The sequence below is a fragment of the Petromyzon marinus genome, chromosome 6, assembly GCF_048934315.1.
Source record: "Petromyzon marinus isolate PM22_M1 ecotype Great Lakes invasive population chromosome 6, UKy_Petmar_22M1.pri1.0, whole genome shotgun sequence".
NCBI classification, from domain to species: Eukaryota; Metazoa; Chordata; class Hyperoartia; order Petromyzontiformes; family Petromyzontidae; genus Petromyzon; species Petromyzon marinus.
The window spans coordinates 8,691,725-8,703,945 of NC_133672.1; the positions used below are offsets into that span (position 1 = coordinate 8,691,725).

The following is a 12,221-nucleotide window of genomic DNA, read 5'->3' on the forward strand; positions in this document are numbered from 1 at the left end:
GTTCTTAATGTACAATGTGCATGTTTTTACGAGAAAACAAATCTGAATACAGTTGCATGTGCTTGTATCGGTAAAAACGGATGCTTAGAAACATATCTATTTTTTTCCCTCGTAGGCTTGTGCAGGGAAGGTTGAGTAAGTGTGGTCTTGTGACCTCATCAGGAAGACAGAGCTGGCCAAGTCACTTATTCTTATCAAGCAGCCAAGGCAGATATTTCACCAAGATACTACGTATGCACATTACTTTTTAAAAAGGGCCTTGCATTCATGAATATAAAATTACTCGCTGCATGTCTAACTGGAATTTTTAAATGACTGACACTGTACTGCTCTTCTTATAGGTCAACTCATGGCAGGGCCTTCGGTTAGCCTCTGTTTTGTAAAAAATAAATCCCCCGAACTCTAATTACGTAATTTCAAATGTAAAGTGTCACAACGGTCATTCGGTCACTGTTCTTTATTTAACCAGGAGATGAAATTTAACTCATTGAGACACATGAAATATTGCCTAGGGTGACCGAGGTTACATCAAGACATGTTACATATACAGAATACTGTATTTTCAAAACATTTTTAAATTAACACATCTCGACTAAATTTGTACATTATTTTTTTACATTATTTTTTGACAGTTTATTGTGTACAATTAATAAGGGCCATTGCCCAAAACGGCACCGATTACATATTTAGCATTTAAGGCAGTGTTATGGACAAATATGTTTGTTGTCCTTCCCCACACATGTGATTAGCACGGTTGGCTAACATACAGTGTAAAAGAAGTTTAACATATATACAAATATGTTCCTTTTTTTAAACAATTTTAAATTATACGTCTAAGTAAAGAAGGTGAACTGCACTTATTTTTGTTACATATAATATAAAACACATTGAGAAAATAAATTGACAAGAATGGTCATGTAGAGGCATTGGAGAAAATTGCACGAGATACGATTGAATGCAAACATTCTGGCTTAAAACTGCCAGAACACATTAAAACAACCGCGGTCTGATCAATGGTGATATGAATTATATGCCTGTTATCAAAAATATGTTTCAGTTTCATATTTCTGGCGTTATGTTCCGAATTTTGTCCTGTAATTTCTAAAAATAATATTTTTTTTATCATTTACAGCCAGTTGTCAATCCACTGCTAGGTGAAGGCCTTCCAACTCTGTCGGTCATGGCAGATGTTTGATAAGCATAGTGAATTACGGTAAAACAACCGCCATGACTGGTAGAGTAGGAAGGCCATGGCAGTTATTCGACCATACTTCCCCATGCTCGGCAGTGTAGTTTGGTGAAGATGGGGACAGGTGGACAAGACTGGTACAGGAATCACTACCCACTCATGTTAACACTCGATTCACAAGGTTCATATCATAGCAGGCTAATCAAGGTGCCAACACTTTGCTGTTTATATCTATTAATGCTTGAATTGTCAATATTGATTTCCAATAGGGCATTATTTGTTACAAACAAACAATTTGTTGTTATTCTGAAAGCACGACCGTGTGAAATACTGCAGTGTAAATTGTGAAATTATATTTGCGTGAAATATAATGTTGTAGTTCAGTGGTGAACATTTTGCACTCTGAATCTGGTGACCAGACTTCCATCCAGTCATAATTAACATATTGAGCCGTATCTGAATCAGTCCTTAGCCTACCCCTCACCAAGCCTGTATAGGCTTTGTGCAAGCAATCGCCTTGCCCAACATGGCATCTAGAGACCCTCATAAGGCAATAGCTTGACACAGGATTGGAAATTGTTATTATTATTACAACCATGTGTTTTTTTTGCATTAATTATTGCATCTTGCGAGTCTAAACAGCAAAACAATATTAATTCGATTTGTTTTGAGCTTTCGCAGAGATTATGTAGATCACATTGCAGTGCATGTATCCGATTAGGATATCTTGGGAGCACAGCAATATATTGTGAATTTAGCTTATACCACTGGACCCTCCATAGAATTTCACATTTTAGATGCTTCTCTATTATTTATTCAACTGATGCTTGACAATATATGAAATTAAGTGTTTCCCTTGAAGTAAAGAGGCTTTGTTACTTAATAGGAATACTGGAATGTGGTGCATTTTTCAATGTGAGCATGTACATTCGAAGCTGTGTAAACACAAATATGTTTTAAACATGTAATCTATTTAGTATAGCATTGTATTGCCTAATTGACAATATATATAACAAAAAAAATGAGCGCTCAGAATTGCAATAGTAATCTAAATTCGTACAAAGTTTTGAAATGTACTGATACATTATATGGAATGAGTGACCTTGAGTGAGATTTATCTCTTGGAATTGCGGTATTTGTTGAGCCTATTTCCATGGCCAGAAGAAAAGGAAAACATACTGGCTTGTTTTTAACATTATCTACGTTCCCCGACCCGGCATTTCTATTGCATCGATAAATTCCGCTGAAGACGTGGTATTTGAGGAATGTGACTCCCCTCAGAATGAGTTGTTGTGGACGATCACAATTACTGCCACAACCTCCATCTGCCTCAAGAGATATCACCAAGCCAGTTAGCAACAGGCACCTCCTATTCAAGCATTTAAATTAGTCACACGGTAAAAAAGATTATTGACCACAATATTCAGGTAAGTAGTTATTTTGTTCTGTATTTCAGTAAGTGACTTGGTACGATTTTAATGGTTATTGGCTTATTTAAAAACTGAAAGTGTTAGCCATGTTAAAGATCAAATTAAACAATCTCGTTCAAGCCTTTAACTTTAGTGAATACTACAAGTATTATTTATTTATTCAGGGCAACTTTGAGTCTCAGGTCTTTTTTTTAACAAGGGTCCTGCAATGTGTAACGTTTCGTCAACGCTATTTAAAGTAGTGTTGTGTGGGAGTACGGAGAGAAATCCCACTATGGATACGAGAGGATAGCTCTCAAATCTTCTCTCACGAGAGTTCATGAACCCACTTGATGCACAACCACCTTTCAGCTACCTCGCAAATATAACTTGCGGTGGGAAGTAAAAAGGATTCGTCTAAATGACTTGTACATAGCGTACTCTTCAGAGGGGTACAACGAGGTCAATGGCACAATGGGATCTACGGATGAAATGCTCCTAAGAAATGTAAACTATTATTATTATTAAGTCGACTCTGCTTACATTGAGTGATGATTGAAATAAAACGAACAGCTCTAAAACAATTGTGTCCCGAAGGTGGCCTCTTTGGAGTTTGTATGGTGCAACGTTATAGTGACAAATTAGCCCCTTACATATTCTTTGTTTTTTTTTCGGTAAAGTCACTTAGATTAAAAAATAATAATAACAGTAAAGTGAATAAAAAAATAAATATGAAATAAAAATAATAAAAAGCAAAAACCACTAATGTAGACTGTAGCTTAAATCTTGACTTAAAGCTTTCGTGACTGCAGGAATTCATATTCTTTGGGTCTTTCGGTAAAGTCACGTAGAACACGTTTTTTTTTTACAAAAAACTACAACGTTTTGATCGCAACACAAGCAATCGTCATCAGGAGAAAAAAGAGGACGATTGCTTGTGTTGCGATCGAAACGTCATCGTTTTTTTGTAGCCTGGTTATTAAGTTTGGTGAGTGTACTGCCAGTCTATAATGTAGACTGTAGCCTGGTTATTAAGTTTGGTGAGTGTACTGGCAGTCTATAATGTAGATTGTAGCAATGGTTATTTAGCTGGGTGAGTGTACTTGCAGTTTATAATATAGACTGTAGCCTGGTTATTAAGTTTGGTGAGTGTACTGGCAGTCTATAATGTAGACTGTAGCCTGGTTATTAAGTTTGGTGAGTGTACTGGCAGTCTATAATGTAGACTGTAGCCTGGTTATTAAGTTTGGTGAGTGTACTGGCAGTCTATAATGTAGATTGTAGCAATGGTTATTTAGCTGGGTGAGTGTACTTGCAGTTTATAATATAGACTGTAGCCTGGTTATTAAGTTTGGTGAGTGTACTGGCAGTCTATAATGTAGACTGTAGCCTGGTTATTAAGTTTGGTGAGTGTACTGGCAGTCTATAATGTAGACTGTAGCCTGGTTCTTAATATCGGTGATCGTACTGGCAGTCTCTTTCCTCCTGAAGACGATGGCTTGTGTTGTGATCGAAACGTCGTGGTTTTTGCTTTTTATTGTTCCATTTTTTTATTTATTTACCGAAAGAAACAAAGAATAAGTCTACATTATAGACTGCAGTCACGAAAGCTTTAAGTCAAGATTTAACCGCCTCTACGGGGAGGGTTTAAACGGATCTTGTTCAGCGCCGGCCTAGCCCTGATCCTGATGACGATTGCTTGTGTTGCGATCGAAACGTCGTTACACTGACATTGCTATATTTTTTCTATTTACGTGACTTTACCGAAAGACCCCAAGAACACTTCAAAGGTGTGAAAAAAGTAAGATGAAATGGTAAAGTATTAACTTAAATCAAACTTAAAAATTGTATACAACTGTTTTTATACTGACGTTTCTCTGTCGTCAGCCCCCACCTGCATTGTCTTCTTATTTCATACGTTATTAATCCCTCTGGTCATGGCTTGCTGACCTGCATGGATTTATTTTCGTCAGGCATGAAGACCTCAACTATATTGATTCCATTCCTTCCCTCTTCGTTTTTTCTCCATACTAATGGTCTATGGAGTAACCTTCTAACAGCGAAAAAGTATTTCACCTTTTCTTTAAAAAATTCCTGTTATAAAAATGTAATTTCCCCCTTTAAAACTTGCTATATCTATGCTACTCCCGATCCTTGCCCCTAGGGGCCGTCCATGAATGACGTCACGAGATTTTGGACGATTTTTGACCGCCCCCCCCCTCGTCACACGGCGTCACAAAAAGTCACACCCCCCCCTCAAATATGACGTCACAAAGCTCTGCCCCCCCTCCCCCCAAAACCATATTTCCATTTTAAAAATAAAACATGATTAAAATCGCTTAAAACTATTGTCATTGTAGTGCGTATTTAATGTGGCACTGTACTCTGCTGTTGTAGGAGAAAACATTTATTAAAAAGTCGATTTAATTAAGTAGAACGTGTTGTCTATATTTATTTAAAGTTGCGCATTTTGATGTGACGTCACATTTCTCACCCCCCTCCCCCTCCCCCGTCACACATCGTCACAAATGTCTGACCCCCCTCCTAAGTGCGTGACGTCATTTATGGACGGCCCCCTACTGTGGTAGAGCAGTGAGCCCAAGTGCCTCCAATCGGTCTTTCATATGAGGGTATATTCCTCTGGGTTCATTGCAGGCTCGTGACCTGTGTTTCCCTCGTTGATGTCTGCGTCTTGGGTTCTTGAATAGATTTTATTGTTGTTGCTATCATTCCTTTTTTATGCTGGAGAATTCAAGTAGAGATAAAAAATACCATTGTCAATGGCTCTGAAGCACAGTGAAAAATGATGTATTTGTGGATCCACGCTTAAAACGATGGACAAATATTGAATATAGTTTACCACTCGGGAGTTGCGTATGACAGACGATTGTCCCACATGACTGCGGAGTTTAGTGAGCCAATATTCTGGAAAGTCGCTGAGCAGAGAGTGACTTCGCAAGTGGCTCTCCAACTCGTGGAGAGGAGACGGTGATACTACTATTGGTTAATCTGATCGTTAATGACGAGTGAGTGACAAAAGCAATGACATTAGGAGAAGGAATGTAACAATGCATGCTATCATTGATTAAAATCCATTTTTGCATGCACGATTATCGTATCGAATTGAGCGTTTGAGAATATATCCTTTTCTATGTGTGGACGTTGTGTGTATTGGGTTAACGTGATTCCTGTGGCCACTGGAGATGCTACGTTCGCCACAGTGTAAAATATGTAAACGATGTTTCGATTACTCTTTGGTTCTTTCGGTAAAGTCACATCGATTTTTCGATTGCTGTGACTCCAACACCTGTCCACAAATCGTGAAAAAAATCATAGAATTGTTCGGGTGGCACATGTTAACGTGACTATAAGGAACATAAGTGATTACAAATGATGAGATGAAGAGGTCATGATTTTGCTGGAAAGAGGGGAAGCTGGAGGTGCTTTCGAGGTTGAGATAACTGTGCCATGAGCAGGAACATGACTTGGCAAGGAGGAGCCCTGCCGACCCATAATACCCCACGAGTAGAAGATTTTCTTCCCCCCACTCCACCAGTTTCCTCTGCTTCTCAAGTCATGTTCCACAGCCACTTAACTCGCAGGCATTAATCTCGGCTGTCAATCATTCTCACAAGTTAGTAAGCGAAAAATGTGCATTTTTATTCTCATGATTTTAGCCAGGTGCATTTTTTCATGGCGAGATCGTGATGGATTGTGAAGTCTCTCGCCGTGGGTGGACCGTAGCTGATGGTGATGATCATGAAAATAGAGGTTTTGGCCATACATTACCAGAAATTATTCGGTATACTTGTGCATCCCTATTGATAAATGTTCCACGATGATGAATTTATAAATAACCATTCTCTGGAAAATATTAACAAAAGCAAAACAGCATTTACTCCATGCAGTGTAGACCGGGCAAATTTTTTTTTCAGACCTTTAAGAAGAAAATCATTGAAGCTGAATGCTGCTAGACTTGTTCGAGCACAGAAGTGCTAGCAGGCAGTGATATGTCAATTACATCTTGGCAAGTACTCGGACTGAAGCATCTGATTCCTGGCTCAGACAAGTGTAGCCTATCAGTGCGTCTGCTCCAGTTATCAAAACCATCCCCCTGAAGTTTCTGCGGAGTAAGGTTGAAATATTAGCTTAGATTTTGCTACCATGCCCAAGCGCATGCTTCAGAACACGCTGGCTTTGTAAAATATGAGGTGTAGTCTGTGTGACTTTATACATTAATGCGAATGAAGCATCTAAAAAGATATACCTCCTCCCCCAAAGATTCAACGAATTATCAATATTCAGGGCCGTGATTTGTTTCAAGAATTAATTTTGTTTTAATCCAGTTTTTATAATCCCAATTGTCTAGTTTCAAATGTTTTGTCTTTGTTGTACAGTTTTGTTCATTGCTAGTCCACATGCAAAATCAGTATATAATTTGTATAAGATTTGCATAGATTGAAGGTAATCAATTCTCACGTGAAGGATTTGATGTGTGCATTGCGAGCAGAATAATATTAGTTAATTGACTATGTCTATGCATCGATTCGTGCCTAATGGAAACGGAGGAAAGGCCAATTAATTTACCTCTTGTAGTTGCATGTCCGGCCTTGTTTAACAAAACGACTTGGCAACACGCATACATGTGTGACTCAAAGCACAACATCTCCAATATCAACCGAGAATCAATTAATTAAAGGATGAATAGATTTAATTAGCTGGTGTGCATTAATTTTTTAGCACACTACTTGTTTTGCAAACGTAATGAGATTATAATGCACACATCCTTGGCCATTTACAGGAAGATGTATGCCTATTATAGAAACGTAATGGCAACGTGGCAGAATTAGCATTGGGGGACAGTTGTATCCTCTTTTTACAATGTTTCATATAAAAGTCACTGCAGGGATTTATTGAAGAGCTTTCGGTGTTGGCATGTATACGTCGTGTGTTTTGGGGATTTTTTTAAACTATAAAAATGTCGGGAATTAAGGTTAATCTTGGATGGTTTAAGATTATTCACACGATATCGGGGAAATGGAAAAGGTTTAGACCATCTTTTGCAATAAAGCCCAGCCACACACCACTTTAAAAGGAATTACGGAGAACAAGGACCACAATAATAATACCAATAATCATATCACTAATAGTTTCCCCCATCTGGCGCTTGTACAATTTGTACATTGTTGATTGATTAGAGTTTTATTTTTACTTTGTTTAGTTGCAAAACACAAAGCGTTTTCTTTGGAAGAAATGCTTAGAAACAAGTGACAAAATACCACATTGCAATGTTTCTTTGTGCAATGTTAGCATTGCCACTTGCATTGCAGTGAGCAACAACATCAACGTAAGAATCCCTTCTGATATGAACAAATGGTCCCTGGTATTTTAAACATTTCCATCAAGATGTCGAAGAGGAAGAGCGTGCAGCCTGCAATTGGAAGATTGTGAGTTTAAATCCCGAATAGGGGGTTCACTTACACCTTCATCCCTCTGGGGTGCATACAAGTACCAATTTGTGAGAAGGTTAACATAAAGTATGCTGTGGATATAATTGTCCCTGTCATAGAAATGTAGACTTTCCTTAACTGGCTCGTGACTGTAAAGTGGAGATGAGCACTGAACCATCCTGATTTTGAGCAAGAAACCACTTTGACTTTAGACTTATGTTGAGTTACACATTCCACAGTTGAAACTTATGCCGAAGCTTCTGCTCATTGTTTAATTCCACGTATTATTATTATTCCAGAATAATTTTGTTGCAGCTAAAATAATGTCTAAGCAGGTTTTGCATTTGTGATATAAACACCCTGCCAGGACGTGTTATTAGTTTTAGTTAAAGTATTACCACAATCGTGACTTGATTAATTAAAATATAGAGCAAATAGTATTGAATGCCAGATGTCGTTTTGCTATTGAGAAACAAAAATTGCCGGCAATCCATATACAACAGATATGCACTTGTGATTACGAGCGTATTGGATCACTTAAATCTTTACAGCACAGTGACAAAGTTAGCTGTTGGCGTGCATACTAATATTACAAGTGCTTGGCAAATTGCACGTACAGTATTTCATTTAATTACAATAATTTAGGTGAATTTCTCTACTACTCTACATAAATTATTGCTGATCAACACCTGCAATTATTTTATTCTTTTAATTGAGTAGATTCTACACGAAAAAATATTAGACGCTTAACAACAGTACAATTACGTTCAGGGTATTTACCATAATAATATATAAAATGTCAGTGTGCAGCAACACAGAAGAATCCTGTAGCTCCAAAAAAAATCAATAAACTGCCATTTTTGGCTCTGTCAATGTAAAAATGGTTGCAGACTATTGCATCGCACCTTTATTTGCTATGATTGTAAATTACTAAATGCACATGCAGCACCAGCGCTGCAAATTGCTGCCAAGGAGAGAGGTGAGAGCACGGCGCACGCGTATAAGTCATCCGAGATAACGATACGGCTGGGAGCTGTTTGTGTTCGCGGGCCCCAGCTCTGCTGCGTGGCCGGAATGCTGAAGTGTGCACAGAACCTCCAGGCCAGTAATGTATCCACATCGAAATGAACGATGGAACAACTGGAACATTTTCACTTGCTCTAATTTTTCCTGGAGTTATTGACCACGGATAGCGAAAAGTGGAAATGTGCGTGAAAAACAGGTCATACAATTTCAAAGAAAACAGCGTTTAATATTTTATCTTAAAATGTGACTTCAAAATACATGGATTTTAATGCCTGCGTAGAGATGAATGTTTAGATTGTTTGTAATAAAACTTGAGGTAAGTGCACATTTTATCATTTTAACTTCCCGGATGTTGCAGCCATTTGTTAAAATGATCTAATATTATTGGAGTTACATATATATACCCTGCATGTTGGTGGCATACCCTTAATTTACAAATAACCATTTATTTCCAATGCCCATCGTTTAAATAGTTTGGCTGCAGTTAAAACAATTGCCACATATGACTTTGGTACATACACAGAAAAATGAATAATTTCAATAATTATATTTGCTCCATTTCACTTCAATGACAACAGCCACAGTACAGTGCCGATAAAGGTACACCATCGTTGTACCAGAAATTGCAGTTAAAATGTTTGCCTCATAATATACAATGAGGGAAAAAAGTATTTGATCCCCTGCTGATTTTGTACGTTTGCCCACTGACAAAGAAATGATCAGTCTATAGTTTTAATGGTAGGTGTATTTGAACAGTGAGAGACAGAATAACAACAACAAAAATCCAGAAAAACGCATGTCAAAAATGTTATCAATTGATTTGTGTTTTAATGAGGGAAATAAGTATTTGACCCCCTCTCAATCAGAAAGATTTCTGGCTCCCAGGTGTCTTTTATACAGGTAATGAGCTGAGATTAGGAGCACACTCTTAAAGGGAGTGCTCCTAATCTCAACGTGTTACCTGTATAAAAGACACCTGTCAACAGAAGCAATCAATCAGATTCCAAACTCTCCACCGTGGCCAAGACCAAAGAGCTCTCCAAGGATGTCAGGGACAAGATTGTAGACCTACACAAGGCTGGAATGGGCTACAAGACCATTGCCCAGCAGCTTGGTGAGCAGGTGACAACAGTTGGTGCGATTATTCGCAAATGGAAGAAACACAAAATAACTGTCAATCTTCCTCGGTCTGGGGCTCCATGCAAGATCTCACCTCGTGGAGTTGCAATGATCATGAGAACGGTGAGGAATCAGCCCAGAACTACACGGGAGGATCTTGTCAATAATCTCAAGGCAGCTGGGACCATAGTCAACAAGAAAACAATTGGTAACACACTACGCCGTGAAGGACTGAAATCCTGCAGCGCCCGCAAGGTCCCCCTGCTCAAGAAAGCACATATACATGCCCATCTGAAGTTTGCCAATGAACATCTGAATGATTTAGAGGACAACTGGGTGAAAGTGTTGTGGTCAGATGAGACCAAAATGGAGCTCTTTGGCATCAACTCAACTCGCCGTGTTTGGAGGAGGAGGAATGCTGCCTATGACCCCAAGAACACCATCCCCACCGTCAAACATGGAGGTGGAAACATTATGCTTTGGGGGTGTTTTTCTGCTAAGGGGACAGGGCAAATTCACCGCATCAAAGGGACGATGGACGGGGCCATGTACCGTTAAATCTTGGGTGAGAACCTCCTTCCCTCAACCGGGGTATTGAAAATGGGTCGTGGATGGGTATTCCAGCATGACAATGACCCAAAACACACTGCCAAGGCAACAAAGGTGGCTCAAGAAGAAGCACATTAATGTCCTGGAGTGGCTTAGCCAGTCTCCAGACCTTAATCCATAGAAAATCTGTGGGGGGAGCAGAAGGTTCGACTTGCCAAACATCAGCCTCGAAACCTTAATGACTTGGAGAAGATCTGCAAAGAGGAGTGGGACAAAATCCCTCCTGAGATGTGTGCAAACCTGGTGGCCAACTACAAGAAACGTCTGACCTCTGTGATTACCAACAAGGGTTTTGCCACCAAGTACTAAGTCATGTTTTGCAGAGGGGTCAAATACTTATTTCCCTCATTAAAATGCAAATCACATTATAACATTTTTGACATGCGTTTTTCTGGATTTTTTGTTGTTGTTATTCTGTCTCTCACTGTTCAAATAAACCTACCATTAAAATTATAGACTGATCATTTCTTTGTCAGTGGGCAAACGCACAAAATCAGCAGGGGATCAAATACTCTTTTCCCTCACTGTATACGAAAGAAATATATTTCACTTGACAAATAAACAAAATACGGACACCACTGCTCTGCTCCATTGTTCAGGCATAATCCTGTAATTATTTTGAAGCCAACAGCATAACTTTTAAAGGAAGATAAAACACAAGTACTGCCGTATCCTGAAAACTGCTCATTAAAATGCCATTATATATTTACGCGATTATCACAAAGCAATTTGTGACATCAAAAACCAGCACAATGGTGAGAGATGGATTTTGCATTTTCAGTCCACTTCTGACAATCTCATATTGTACGGCAACCAGGAATAAAGATGATCAATATTTTTTGCATTTGAAAATGTTTTAGGAAGATACGACTTTATGTTTTTTGCGAGAAACTAACTACCGTATTTTCAGATTCATAGCCCATAAACAATTCCAAAAATCCTCAAAACACATGTATAATTATGTATGTTTGGCATGAGATGTGGGGTTTTTTGTTGTTGCGCAAGTTTCCTTTTAAAACCGTCCAGGTTGCACTTAGGATGCCTCTTTCACAATTCCACTTTCCTTGAACATAGAAAATGTTGTGAGGAGTGCGGTGGAATTATTGGCTACTCACGTTATGTTCCTGAATCCGTGAAAAGACTACATTGAAATGGCTGCTCAAATTTTTATATGATTCGTATGCTATGTACTCTGACAAATTACGCATATTTGTCTTTTGTTATTGTAGTTCTAAATGTATTATAATTCCTTGCGAATCTCTTTGAGTCTGAGTTTATATACTTTTTAATACTGCAATATATGTCATAATAATGATGCTCACATTGAGAGACTAGGCCTATATTTTGCTGTTTCAATAGCAGAGGCAGATAAGCATCCTCTCTATGGCTTCAGTGCAACAATTCACACTGACAAATTCA

General features: G+C 38.5%; 1 long non-coding RNA gene across 1 annotated transcript in view; it reads left to right on the top strand.

The window, feature by feature from the left end:
* LOC116939555 (uncharacterized) overlaps positions 1-12,221 on the top strand; it is a 75,550-nt gene that overhangs the window by 10,958 nt on the left and 52,371 nt on the right. Inside the window, exon 5 of the long non-coding RNA XR_012941088.1 lies at positions 116-2,616. This is a non-coding gene — a long non-coding RNA (uncharacterized LOC116939555). The remainder of the gene's footprint in view (positions 1-115; positions 2,617-12,221) is intronic.